The following is a 12,475-nucleotide window of genomic DNA, read 5'->3' on the forward strand; positions in this document are numbered from 1 at the left end:
CACTTAGGCTCAGCACCTTTTACAAAAAGGAACTGTGGACACAATCTCCCAGACAGAAGGAGGGCACTTACCCTCCCCAGAGGCACTGCCCCTCACCGCACCCACAGCAACTCTAAGTCCACAACCTTCTCCGTCTCCACACCTGACAGCACAGGAAGTTGCCTCCCTGTAACTCCCCTTTTTGCACACAGGACATGCAGCTCTTTGTGGTGTTCCTACCTTCTGCCAACCTTCCTGAAAGCCCACAGGCATCATCAGTTGAAAAGCTCTGGGGTCCTGGGGTCTGGTGCTCGCATATGAGGACATTTATCCAACGCCCGACAATTGCCTCAGGGCAGAGCCAGGCCCCATGCCCTGTCCGCTCAGTGTCACGCCAGCCTTTCTCTAGTCTGCCCTTTGACTTCCCCTTCACTGGATTTGGTCTCCACTGCAGCTTCTTCAGTGGCTGAAGTTCCATCCTCAGCGTGTTTCCTCTTGGCCATGGCCCCCTTGCTCGGTGGAGAACTTGACAGATTTGACTTGAATCTCCAGCCTGTGAAAGGCCGGGGCCCCACCCATGGTTTCTACGAATTCCTGGGTTGTCAGGGTCCCTCCTCCTTGGGCCCCTGCTGCAGGCAGACAGACTCTGTTGGACTCAGTGTGGATCTGATATGAAAGGCTCGTTTGCTGGCTTACACACACACACACACACACACACACACACACAATCACTCATTGTGAGCATGTGTGCTTTCGGCAGTTTTCCCAAAGACTGGGCAGTGGCGAGGAAGGGCTCATAGCTAGCAGAGCCTTCCTCCTGTCTCTGAGTCTGTCCTTCCTGCTCTCTCCCTGTCTCTCTAGCCCACTCTCACCCCCAACAAAACATACCCTGCTCCTCTTTCTCTGCAAACAAGGCACTTAGCTAACCTCAGACCCACTGCTTCCCTTGGTAAATAAACAGGTCTCCACCTCCTAACACAGCAATATCCTCTCCCCATGTCTCTCCCAGACCCTTTCCCAACGCCAGTCTCTTGTCTGCATTTCAGATGCAAATTTCCACCTGGCTCTTCGGCATGTCCACCTGGACGTTCTACAGACAACCCAGGGCTGGACCCACTATTCTTCCCTAGAATCCTCCCTCGTTTCCCTCCTCATCCGGCTATGTGCCCTCCCTGGTGGCCACTGGTGTCATTGGTCTCCAATTTACCCATGTTAGGGGACAGCGTAGGGTTGGGAATTGACTTGCAGGTCAGATGACCCGACTTAGACTCTTGAATCAGCTACTGCCTATGCAACCTTGGACAAATTACTTAACCTTCCTGAGACTCAGACTCTTCTCCTGTATGTTGGGGATATAAACACCTCCTTGGCAGAGACGTTTCAAGTCCTAAGTAAAATAAACTTATACAAAGTGCCTAACACAAATAGGCATTAGAAAAGTGTTAGCTACTATCCTTGCTGTCGTTATTAATCAGTGGCTTTGCTCCTTTTATTTCCTCCATGCAGAATGTCTCTCTCTGTATCTGTCTTCTCAGGTCCTACCCATCCATCAGGGCCCAATGAGAGCAGGCCTGGGAAGGCTTACAAATTAGAAGAAATGACTCCTTTTTCTGTACATTTATGGCACTCTGTGTTACTAACTCCTGTTAAGCAGTGAATTTAGAAGAAGAAATCACTGCTAATAGTGTCTTGGGTCCAGAAAGACCTGAAGATCTCCTGTAACAACTTTTATCAAGTTCCTCTCAGTTTTTGTCAACTGATCAAGCCCTCAAAGCTTTTCTTTTCAATAGAGATTGTATGATCGCTTGCATTTCTTTAGTTATTTATCTGCTGCTTAAGTGCCAGGTCTTTGAGCACAGGGCTTAAGCCTCAGGAATCTTTGTAGCCTCAGTCCTTCACTCCAGTTGCCATATTCAAGGACCTCAATAGATAAATATTGAAAGTGCTCAATAGATGCTTATTGAATCAACCAGTGAAATATGAAAGGGTGGAATTCAATGAACAGCAGTTATCAGCTCTTCTTAAGCAGTACATTTCTCAGAAGAAATCACTGCTAATTTTCTCTTGGGTTCAGAAAGGCCTAGAGATCTTCTGTAACAGCTTTTACCAAGTTCCTCTCAGTTCATGTCAACTGGCAAAGCCCAAATGTCTTTTTCACCATTTATAGCAGACCCAGAGAATCACAACTCAGATGTCTCGTTGTGAAAGGCCTGGCTCTCCAGCGGCCAGGAGTGGGCTTAGCTGCCAGTCTCCAGCTGCCAGTTCCTTCTAGATCCTTCTCAGCTTGCAAGCCGAGCTCACTCTTCTCTCAGGGAAACTCTGCACTATGACTGAGCAAAGTGGAGGTACAAGGGCTGGCCATTTCTGCTGGAAGTTGGACCCCTTTACCAGGCAGCAAGGTCGGCTGAGCTTGGTGGGGTCTGCATTGCAGTCTGATGGCTCCCCCCCTCCCCCGACCTGCTTCTCCCTGTTTTCTTTTATAGGCATTCCTCCCTAATAGAGCTTTTGCAATTTTAACTTCAGCTCAGCCTCTGCTTCCTCCAGTTCCCAAATAGCACACCACTGTAGACCAGTGTCCCCAAAGAGCCTAGAAAGAGCCGGAAGGAAGACTGACCTCATCTTCCAGGAGAGATGCACACTTACGGCAGGTGAGGAAATACAGAATATTGAGCTGATCTGACAGCACCAACTTTGGCCATACTCTGACCATTGGAAGCCTTTTCCAGTGGCCTGCCCAGATACCACAAAGGATGCCAAGGGATCTTTGGTTTTTATGGGAAAATCCAACTATAAAATTACATTGTCTAAAATATTATAGTGAAATCGATCAGAAAGAATGCATCCTCATGGCACATTTTCTGATTTCCCAAACGAGTCTAAAAATAAGACATTATTGATGAATTCTATTATTCCTCTCAGAGGACAGAAGATAAAAATAAAGAGCACTGCCTGGATTGTACACTCCGGGGAACTGCCTCAGCTTGTACGGGGATGGAGAAGAGTGTGGAGGGTTGCTGGGGGTAGTTTTCTCAGTTGGCCCTTTTTTGGTCTGGAGGCTCCAGGATTATTCATGATCTACAAAGGTGACTATGACTTTTTCTCTCTCTGCCCTTGTCACCCTTCAGCAACTCTCTCTTGGTTCCTGGGGATTTTTGCCTCAAGCCAGGCCTCATGTGCATCAAGGGGAAATTTGTAGAGGGCCTTCATTCTGCCTTCATTCTTGTAGGTCACGTATGCCTAAAAATCATCAAGACCCACTCTCTGAGGGCTTGAGGAACGGTAATATTTAACATTGCTTTTGGACAATAGTCCAACATAGAGATATGCCTTCCTCTTCGGGTACTTAGATGGTTTGCGTATCTTGGTTATTATGAATAATGCTGCAATGAACCTGGGATTGCAGATATCCCTTCAAGATCCTGAGTTCATTTTCCTTTGGGTATATACCCAATAGTGGGACTGCTGGATCATATGGTAGCTCTATTTTAAGTTTTCAAGGAACCTCCACACTGTTTTCCATAATGACTGCACCAATTTATATTCCCATCAACAGTACATTGGGCGGCGGGGCGGGGTGGAGAAGATATGCTTTCAAATAACGGGGGGACAAGATGGAGAAAGGAATGCCAGGGTTACTGTTTTCTAGAATACTGTGAAAAGTTTTTTTTTTTTGCAGTGCACGGGCCTCTCACTGTTGCGGCCTCTCCCGTTGTGGAGCACAGGCTCCGGACGCGCAGGCTCAGCGGCCATGGCTCACGGGCCCAGCCGCTCCGCAGCATGTGGGATCTTCCCGGACCGGGGCACGAACCCGTGTCCCCTGCATTGGCAGGTGGACTCTCAACCACTGCGCCACCAGGGAAGCCCGATATGTATTTTTTTCCCAAGCTGTCCCTAACACTCTCCCCAATACCCTCCAGCAGTATTGTGATGGGATAGGACAACCCTGTCCACTGCACTCTCTGACACCTTGACGTTGGCTGCCTGATCTTGGTCAGGACACTTAACCTGTCCACACCTCAGTTTCTTCCTCTGAAAATGCCTTCTGTTCATGAGGCTGCACTTGAGATCATGGAGTGTGAAAAGGCTTTGTAAGCTATGAAACTGCTGTGTGAATGTCAGATCCTATCACTGCACCCTCTTTTTTTTTACAGTCTTTTATTGAATTTGTTACGATATTGCTTTCGTTTTATGCTTTGGTGTTTTGGCGGGGAGACCTGTGGGATCTTAGCTCCCCAATCAAGGATCCAACCTGCACCCCTTGCATTGGAAGGCGAAGTCTTAACCGCTGGACGGCCAGAGAAGTCCCCTATCACTGCACCCTTAAGAGGTACTTTACTTCTCCTGCCTGGGAAGGTAAATATCCCTACACAGAGATGCTTGAGTTAGAAACACTTGCAGACCTTTTTTTCAACAGAGGGCAAGCCTTTGCCTGACATGAGCTAAGATGGCCTGCTGAGGCCAAATTGGGGTTTACTACTGCCCTCTTCCCGAAATGACTGTCCCTGTGGGTCAGCATTCGTGCCAGTGGATACACCCCCTTGCCTTCCTTAAATGATGGATCCCCTGCTCTCCTACCGAATTAGCAGTCTTCAGGAGCCACATAAATTCTAAGCTCCAATGTCATCCTAACGATCGAGAACAAGGAGTCATGAAGTTTGTTTAAGGGATGTGAATTTATTTCAGTGCAGTGGCAGGTCTGGTCTTGCCCTGGTCTCGCCCTAGTGTAATGTGAGTGTGTGTGTTGGGGAGGGGAACAGCGTGCTGGAGTCACCACCATCTTGCCCTTTCGCCAGGCTCCTGAGATTCTGCCCAGTTGCCTGGGGGCTGCTAACCCAGGCACGCAGGACATCCTCCCCGATTTACTGCATGTGCAGGGCTGGCCGAGGGCAGTGGGAATCCACAGTTGGACCACATCTGTCTTGTCCACCACTGTATTCCCAAAGTCTAGCACAGTTTCTTCTCAATAAATATTTATTGGCCAATTAAACTAATTTTTCCAGCTTTCAGATAAATGCACAGATTCTGTCTCTTGGGATGTGGAAAGAAAGTGGTGGGGAAGAACTAAGACCCTTCTGAGTACCAGCAGGCTTTTTTGACATAGAAAAGTCTTATTTCCTTGGGTACTTTTTTTTTTTTTTTTTGCAGTGTGCGGGCCTCTCACTGTTGTGGCCTCTCCCGTTGCGGAGCACAGGCTCCGGACGCGCAGGCTCAGCGGCCATTGCTCACGGGCCCAGCCGCTCCGCGGCATGTGGGATCCTCCCAGACTGGGGCACGAACCCGTGTCCCCTGCATCGGCAGGCGGACTCTCAACCACTGCGCCACCAGGGAAACCCTCCTTGGGTATATTTTAAGCTCCCTGAGGAGAATCTATTTATATGTAAATCTATATCTATCCATATCTATATCAATTTTTATTCATATCTAAAGCTATATCTTTATCTATTGTGATTTGTGGCTCTCAATGAACAGGTAGAGCCCAACTAGCTAACCATGTAATTAATCACGTAATTAACTAACTTCAAATATGAAGAATTTTCATATTCTTCAACTGATTTCATCCTTCAAGCAATCCAGGGTGATGTGCATCGTCCTCTCTCATTTGCTGAAGAGGAAATCAAGGCCCTTTGAAGATGAGACCTGCCCAGGTTTCGGTGGTGATAAATGGTGAAACTGGGATCCATATCAGGACCCCTGACAACACATTCCATGATGCCTCCCACTCCACCCGTGGGTCCTAGTACTAGATTCTGAAGAGCTCAGGCAGGAAGTGTCGAGGGAGGACTCTGAAGATAAGCTCTTCCTATAAGACATGGGTGGGTTGAAGAGGGGAGACTCATAGCCAGGTCTGCAGGTAGCAGTGGAAGACAGTCCGTTTTCTGATTTCAGGGAGTCTGTCTGAAATTCTTCTCTTGGTGTTGAGCTTACTCCTGAAAGCTATGTTCAAACACAAACATCCCTGGGAAGGGCAGTCCAGTGAATTAATAGCCATTGGGATTAAATGTGGATGCATTTCAGATACTTCCCTCAGAATATATTTTGACGTGGGCTGGGGCGGTTTGAGCAGAGGGCATAAGATCACAGAATAACTCAGATGCTATTGAATGAAAGAAAAAATAAGCCCCAAATGTCTTTAATTTAGTCTTATTTAAAATTAAGTTGAGACCAGAGGCCACAGGCTTCAACAGCAAGAAACTTAAGAGGCTATATATCCTTAGAGAATGCAAAGCTTTGAATTAGCCATGGTTTATGGATTAGAGAAGAGCTTAGACGATATTTAAAGACCCATTATTATACATTGAAGTTAAATCTGTACTCATTTTGTAACTTGTTCTCCTAAAGTAGAATTTCTAAGTCTGTTTGCCAAGAAGAGTGAAGCGATTTCCCATAAAATTATTATATTGACTTGTAAATTTGAGACTGTGAAAGTTGGTTATACAGAAAACTGTCCTTGTCTTAGGAGATTGACTTTACTCACAGACCCACTGTCTGGGACTCACAGATGTACTTCTAATCAACTCAACCCAACTCGAAGATCGGGGACGTTCTCCTAGAACTAGGAACATAGTTAAAGGCCTTCTGATATAAATATAAATAAAGTGATGTATTCATCAAGGTTCTCCAGAAAAATAGAACCAATAAGATATAGATGAGGAGATTTATTATAGGAATTGGCTGGTTGCAGTTAGGGAGGCTGAGAAGTTCCATGATCTGCTGTCTGTAGACTGGAGACCCAGAAACACTGACAGTGTACTTTAGTTTAATCCAAAAGCCTGAGAACTGGGGAGGGGTGGATGGGTAGGGCACGGATGTGATGCTGTAAGTCCTGGTTTGACTCCTCCAACCTGAGATACAGGAGCACCAATGTCTGAGGGCAGGAGAAGACAGATGTCTTAGCTCAAGCAGTGATAGCAAATGCACCGTTGATTGCCTTTTTGTCCTATTCAGGACCTCAGTGGATTGGATGACGTCTGCTTGCACGTGTGAGGCTGGTGAGGGTGATCTTTTTTCCTCAGTCTACCAATTCAAAAGCTTACTTCTTCCTGAAATCCCCTCACAGACACACCCAGAAATCATGTTTTACCAGCGAGCTGGGCAACCCATGGTCCAGTCAAGTTGACACATAAAATTAAACATCACAAGTGACTCTTGTAAAATAAAGTGACTTGTAAACTAACGTTACTCTGATTAACTCTTTTTAAAAAGGTGCGAAATTTCAGAATAAGTAGTAGAAAACAGATGATGAAGATTAAAATATAGTAATGACATAGAGAGCAAAGATCAAATAGAAAAAGATCAACAAAGGCATAACTTGATTCCTTGAGAAAACTAATAAAATAGACGAAATTCTGGCAGTATTGACCAAGAGAAGAAGAAAAATGACAAAAACAGTATAGAATTTCAAAATTTCCCTGACAAAGGGGAGGGAAAGGACATCACAAAATTGGGGAAAGAGGGGAAAGAGCTTTGAGAGGCAAAGCTGGGGACACTTACTGAGTTTTACCTGCTTCTCAGTTTCATCTTGAAGGTGCTATGTATTGTCTCTGATGTCTGCATGCACTAATGATGTCTGAATGAACTAGTGATGTCTGGATGGACGAGGCAGGATTCATATTGTTGCAATAAACCGAAACCCATACTCCGGCTAGTTAAACAAAAAAGGGAAGTTATTATCTCAGAAAACTGCAGAATTTAATGGGTGACTTGATCTGAGACCCAAATGATACCATCAGGATTCCCCTCCTGGGTGTGGGGGGGGACACCTTCTCAGGAACCTGTGTGGGTTTCCAGGCTCACACCACCCCAACTCTTCGGCCAGTGGAAGAGTGAGACTGCTTTCCAATATGTCAAGCATAGGTCCTGTCAAGCAGTTTTGTTAGCCCTGATTGCTCCAGTTGGATGAGGTATTCACCTCAGAACCAGTCACTGTGGCTGGGAGAGTGGAATGTTCCGGACTGCTCTAGTCTAGAGCCATGTGCCATGGGAAATGGAAGTATTCATCAAGTGAGCCACATGGATTGAATGTTGGGAAGGAATGATTCCCTCCAAAGCAAAATTGTGTCCTGTTGTCATGAGAAGGGGTGGCTCACGCTGGGCAACAAATTTCCCACAGGTGTCCGTCCCACTGGTGGTATGGCCAACATCTTGAGGGCCTTTCAGCTGATTCAGGAAACTGCATGAAATATCCACAGGCAGCTCTTCAAGAACATGACTGAATTCAAGAGGCCAGTCTGGGGCAGATTCAGAATGAATTCCAGACTTGTGACACCCACTGAATTTATGAAGCAAGGAAATGATGGGAAGCCAGAAACGGCATCTACATTTGACCAGCAGCCAACCACAAGAGTGGCTTATTAGGGTGATGTGGTCAAAGAGGGATTGGCAAACTCTTTGATTAAAAAACAAGAGAGAGACAAGACTCTGTTTTGTGTTTTTTGGGGTTTTTTCCCCAGAGAATCCAATTTGTAGCCATTCAAACCAAGTCTTTGAGGTTTGGATGAATAAGTTTTCTTCGGTTGTTACAGCAAGCATCAGAGCCAGTTAGATGTTAGTGAATGCTTTCCAAAGCTTAGAGCTCTAGTGAGAACACCAGCAAGGTGGGGGAGGGGAGGGTGGCGCGGTGGGGGTTAGTTGAAAAATGGGGGAGGGGGATAAGAAACATGATGAGGTCTCTGAGATTCTTACAAGATTTACAGTTTGGTTTAGAATTTGAAGATTATGCTTGGTTTAAAAATAGATCCCCAAACTGCAGTATTCTTAGATTTGCAGTTTTCTGCAAGATTTCTGTGATTCCTTGCTGATTGCACCTGAGAGATATTTTCTCTTGAATGTCTTTAATGTTCTTATGTACAAAATATCATTCATTCATCCCCTCATTCATTCATTCAATCAACCAACATTACATTGAGGGCTTACTGAGGGAGAATCAAGGTTTCATCTTGAAGATTTCCTACCCACCACCCCCCACCTCCTCCTTATCATTTCCACTGGTCCTCTAGCTGCCAACTCAGCATTGGCATGTGGATGGCTCACGGGCATTTCGGAGTCAACACTTCCAATACCAAACCGTTGATACCTGTCTCCCAGCCAAACCTTCTCCTCTCCTAGGCTTTCTCATCTAAAGGGATGGTGCCTCCATCTACCCACTGGCTCCAGTCAAAACCTGGGAGGAGGCATTTTTGACTTTACCTTCAACTTCATGCCTAAATCCAACCCAGCACCTAGTAGGCTCTGAATCAATACTGACTTAATGACAGGTGGTTGAATGAGAGGTGAATGAATGAACAACGCTTTGAGCTGCCTACACATGCTACTCCAGCCTGTGCCATTTCATCTCCCATAGGAATGTGTGCTCCTGCCATGGAGATACAGCTTGAGTAACTGTACATCTGAACAAGGATTTTTACATTTTGAAAAACTTGCTATTTCCTGGAAACAGATTGTGTCTCTCTGATTGTCTATTAAGTTTTTTTTTTTTTTTAACCACTGAAGATCTTGGAATCAAACCAAAGTAATCTGCATTTCCATGTTTATATCTTAATTTAGAAACTGCACCTTATAATTTACAAGCATTCACTTAGTGTCTCTAACGGAACCGAAACAAATACCAACCGTGCCAGCTATACCACCCAAGTCTTCTCTCTGCACCCTTCCTATCAGGAACTTTCTAGTTTCTCAGGTTGGAGGGAATGGGTTGGAGCTAGACCTAGCTTGGGGAGGGTAAGGATAGAAGTAATAATGATATGTCACATTTATTTAGGGAAGAAAGAGGAAGGTCTCATTATACCCATTTTATAGATGATAAAATATAGGCTGGAGACAGGAGTGACATGACCAAGAAGGTTTGCTTATGAGTGATGGAGCCAGGCCTAGAATCTGCACCTCTGGAATTCTTCGTGCCAAGGGTCTTTCTAGGATACTAGATTAGGATCTCTCCACTTTGGCACTGGTGGTATTTTGGGCTGGATCATGCTTTGTTGTGCATTGCAGGATGTTTAACAGCATCTCTGGCCTCTACTTATTAGATGTCAGTATCACCCACCCCACTGTGACAACCAAAACTGTCCCCAGACATTGTCAAGTGTCACCTCTGCTTGAGAACCACTGTGCTAGACTGTGCCCTTGTCCTTGATTAAAATGGAGGCACAAAGGTTAGGAAAATTCATCCCCTTTCACTGCCTCTCACACCCCACCCACCACCCGTTCCCTCCAGTCCCAGGGTTTATCTGAGAATTGCCCTGCCCACAATATCACACAGATCTCTGAACAAATACCTAGTACCTCTTGTGTGGCATTGGATCCTTCATAGTCTTGATCACATTTAGCTCCCAAAGGTGCATACAACTATCCCATTTTACAGGTGAGGAAACTGAGGCATTGAGAGGTCATAACTTGCCCACAATTAACACAGCTAGTAAGTGGCAGTCTGGGTTGCAAACCCACAGCTGTCTAGCTCTGGGGACAGAGAGTTTACCTTCCCCACCCTTTTCTCCTTGCTCCTCTTCAACACAGCTGAGAACCTTTTCCTGGGTCAGCAGGAAGGCACTGTGTTTGAGAATCCCCGCACCCTCCTCTCCATAAAGCAGTAGCCCATCTCACTTAAGGCAGACATCTTTCAGGATGTGCAGGACACACACCCATGATTGTGGGTTCGTGTGCCTATCACCCTCTCCAGACCGTGGTCTGCATCCTCAGTGCCAGCACTGGGCCTTGCTGAGTAAGGCATGTGGGCAATGCATGTCCACACAGCAGTGAGGGCTACGCACAGCAGCCATCTCTGGAGTAGGATTCTCCTGGCTGTGTCCTGTGTGACCCTGGGCAAGAGAAAAAACATCTCTGAGCTCAGTTTTCCCATCTATAATATGGGAAGACCCATTTCTCAGGGCAGATGTGAATTGTGTGATGATAAATGTACACTGGCTCCCATGGATGCTAGGTGCTGGCTAAATGGTGACCTGTAACGAATGTCAACTCCCTCCATGAAGTTACCTGCAACAAACTGACTTTCGATTCCTGAACCCCTTTTGGTCAATGTGTGACCCCCATGTAGCCACGTGGAGTTACTTCTTCAGGGCTATCTGCCCAGCTAGACTTCAAGCTCCCTGAGGATAGGACCTGTCCCTTTGTTCCCCTGCCCCCTCCAACCAGTGGCCAGCCATACGTGCTCCAAATGACTGCTGAAGGAGTCTAGTATTGGTGATTCCTACAGTAATAATAACCTTTTGCATCGGTCACTGCCTTTTCAGGGTATAGCTTAACATATGAAATGGGTTTCCTTGGTTAGTAGCCTGATGATGGGACCTTGATTGCCCACTCTGAGCAGCCCTGGTTTTTAGCAATTTTGATTCTGCTTTGGCCATTTTCTTTGATTTCTCCAGTTCACACTACCTTGTGGTAAGATTCAAGCTCCCTGCACCAAAGGTGCGGAGAGAAGAGGGACCCAGTAGGGCCTGGTTACCAATCCCCAGCCCAGGCTCTCATCCCCATCTCTCCCCAGCCATTTCCTCCTTGATCACCGGCCAGTTACTGATGATTTCGGTGCCTCAGTTTCCTAATCCGTAGATTAGGACCTGCCTCAAAGGGTTAGAAGATTAAATGTACAGAGCCCAGAATGTATCACGCCATTGAGCTCTATTAACAATTGCCCCCTGTCCTTTAACTGGGGTGAGTGCTGTGCCTAGTGAGCCGCCGAGGGAGGGAGAACTGGTACGGGCGTTTGAGCTCTGCGGCAAGCAGGCGGCAGGCCCCAGAGCAGCCGGGCGCGCACTGCCGTAGCAGCTTTGCTTGCCTGCATGCCTTCAGGAGGGAAAGGGGGCTGGCTTCAGTGAGCCCAGGGCGCTGTGGGCAGGGAGCCAGCCCCATCGCGCACCCCAAAAGACAAGCAAAGCCATGCCCGCTGAACTCAATGGCAGCATTCACGTCTTTTAAACATTAATAAAGGCTGCTCAAAATTCCGTACTCTTCAAAGACCCGGGACAAAGTCTTCCTTCCCAGTCATCAAGCCAGTTCCCCAGGCTCTATTCTTTCCGCCGCCAGCCCCTCACGTTTTGGCCCGGCTAAAAGGAGCCCAGTGTCTCCCCCAAATTATTTCGAGCCGGTGGAGGGACTGCGGGCTTCTGATCCCCAACCGCTCGGCCAGGTCCACAGAGGGTCTCCGTCCAGGCCGGCTCCTCCCCTAAGGTCACCCAACTTTCTCCTCTCTCCGCAGCTCCTGGGAAGGGTCCGGGAGGGGCCGGCGGGGCGCGGCGGGGGGCGGCGCGAGGCCCCCTCCCCCGCGGGCGGGCGCCCGCCCCGCATTATTCATTGGCCAGAGCTGGCTGCGGGCTCGGGTGCTGATGTCAGGCGGGCGCGGGCGAGGCCCGAGCGCCGGTGGGGGGGCGCCGAGTGGGGGTGACGGCCAGCATGCTGCTCGGCTGCGGCTCGGCCTCCCACACCCGCGGCGCCCTAGTCCTAGCCAGCAGCGGCGGCGGCGGAGGAGCAGCGAGCGGCGCCCGCGTCT

The sequence above is a fragment of the Phocoena phocoena genome, chromosome 5, assembly GCF_963924675.1.
Source record: "Phocoena phocoena chromosome 5, mPhoPho1.1, whole genome shotgun sequence".
Classification (NCBI taxonomy): domain Eukaryota; kingdom Metazoa; phylum Chordata; class Mammalia; order Artiodactyla; family Phocoenidae; genus Phocoena; species Phocoena phocoena.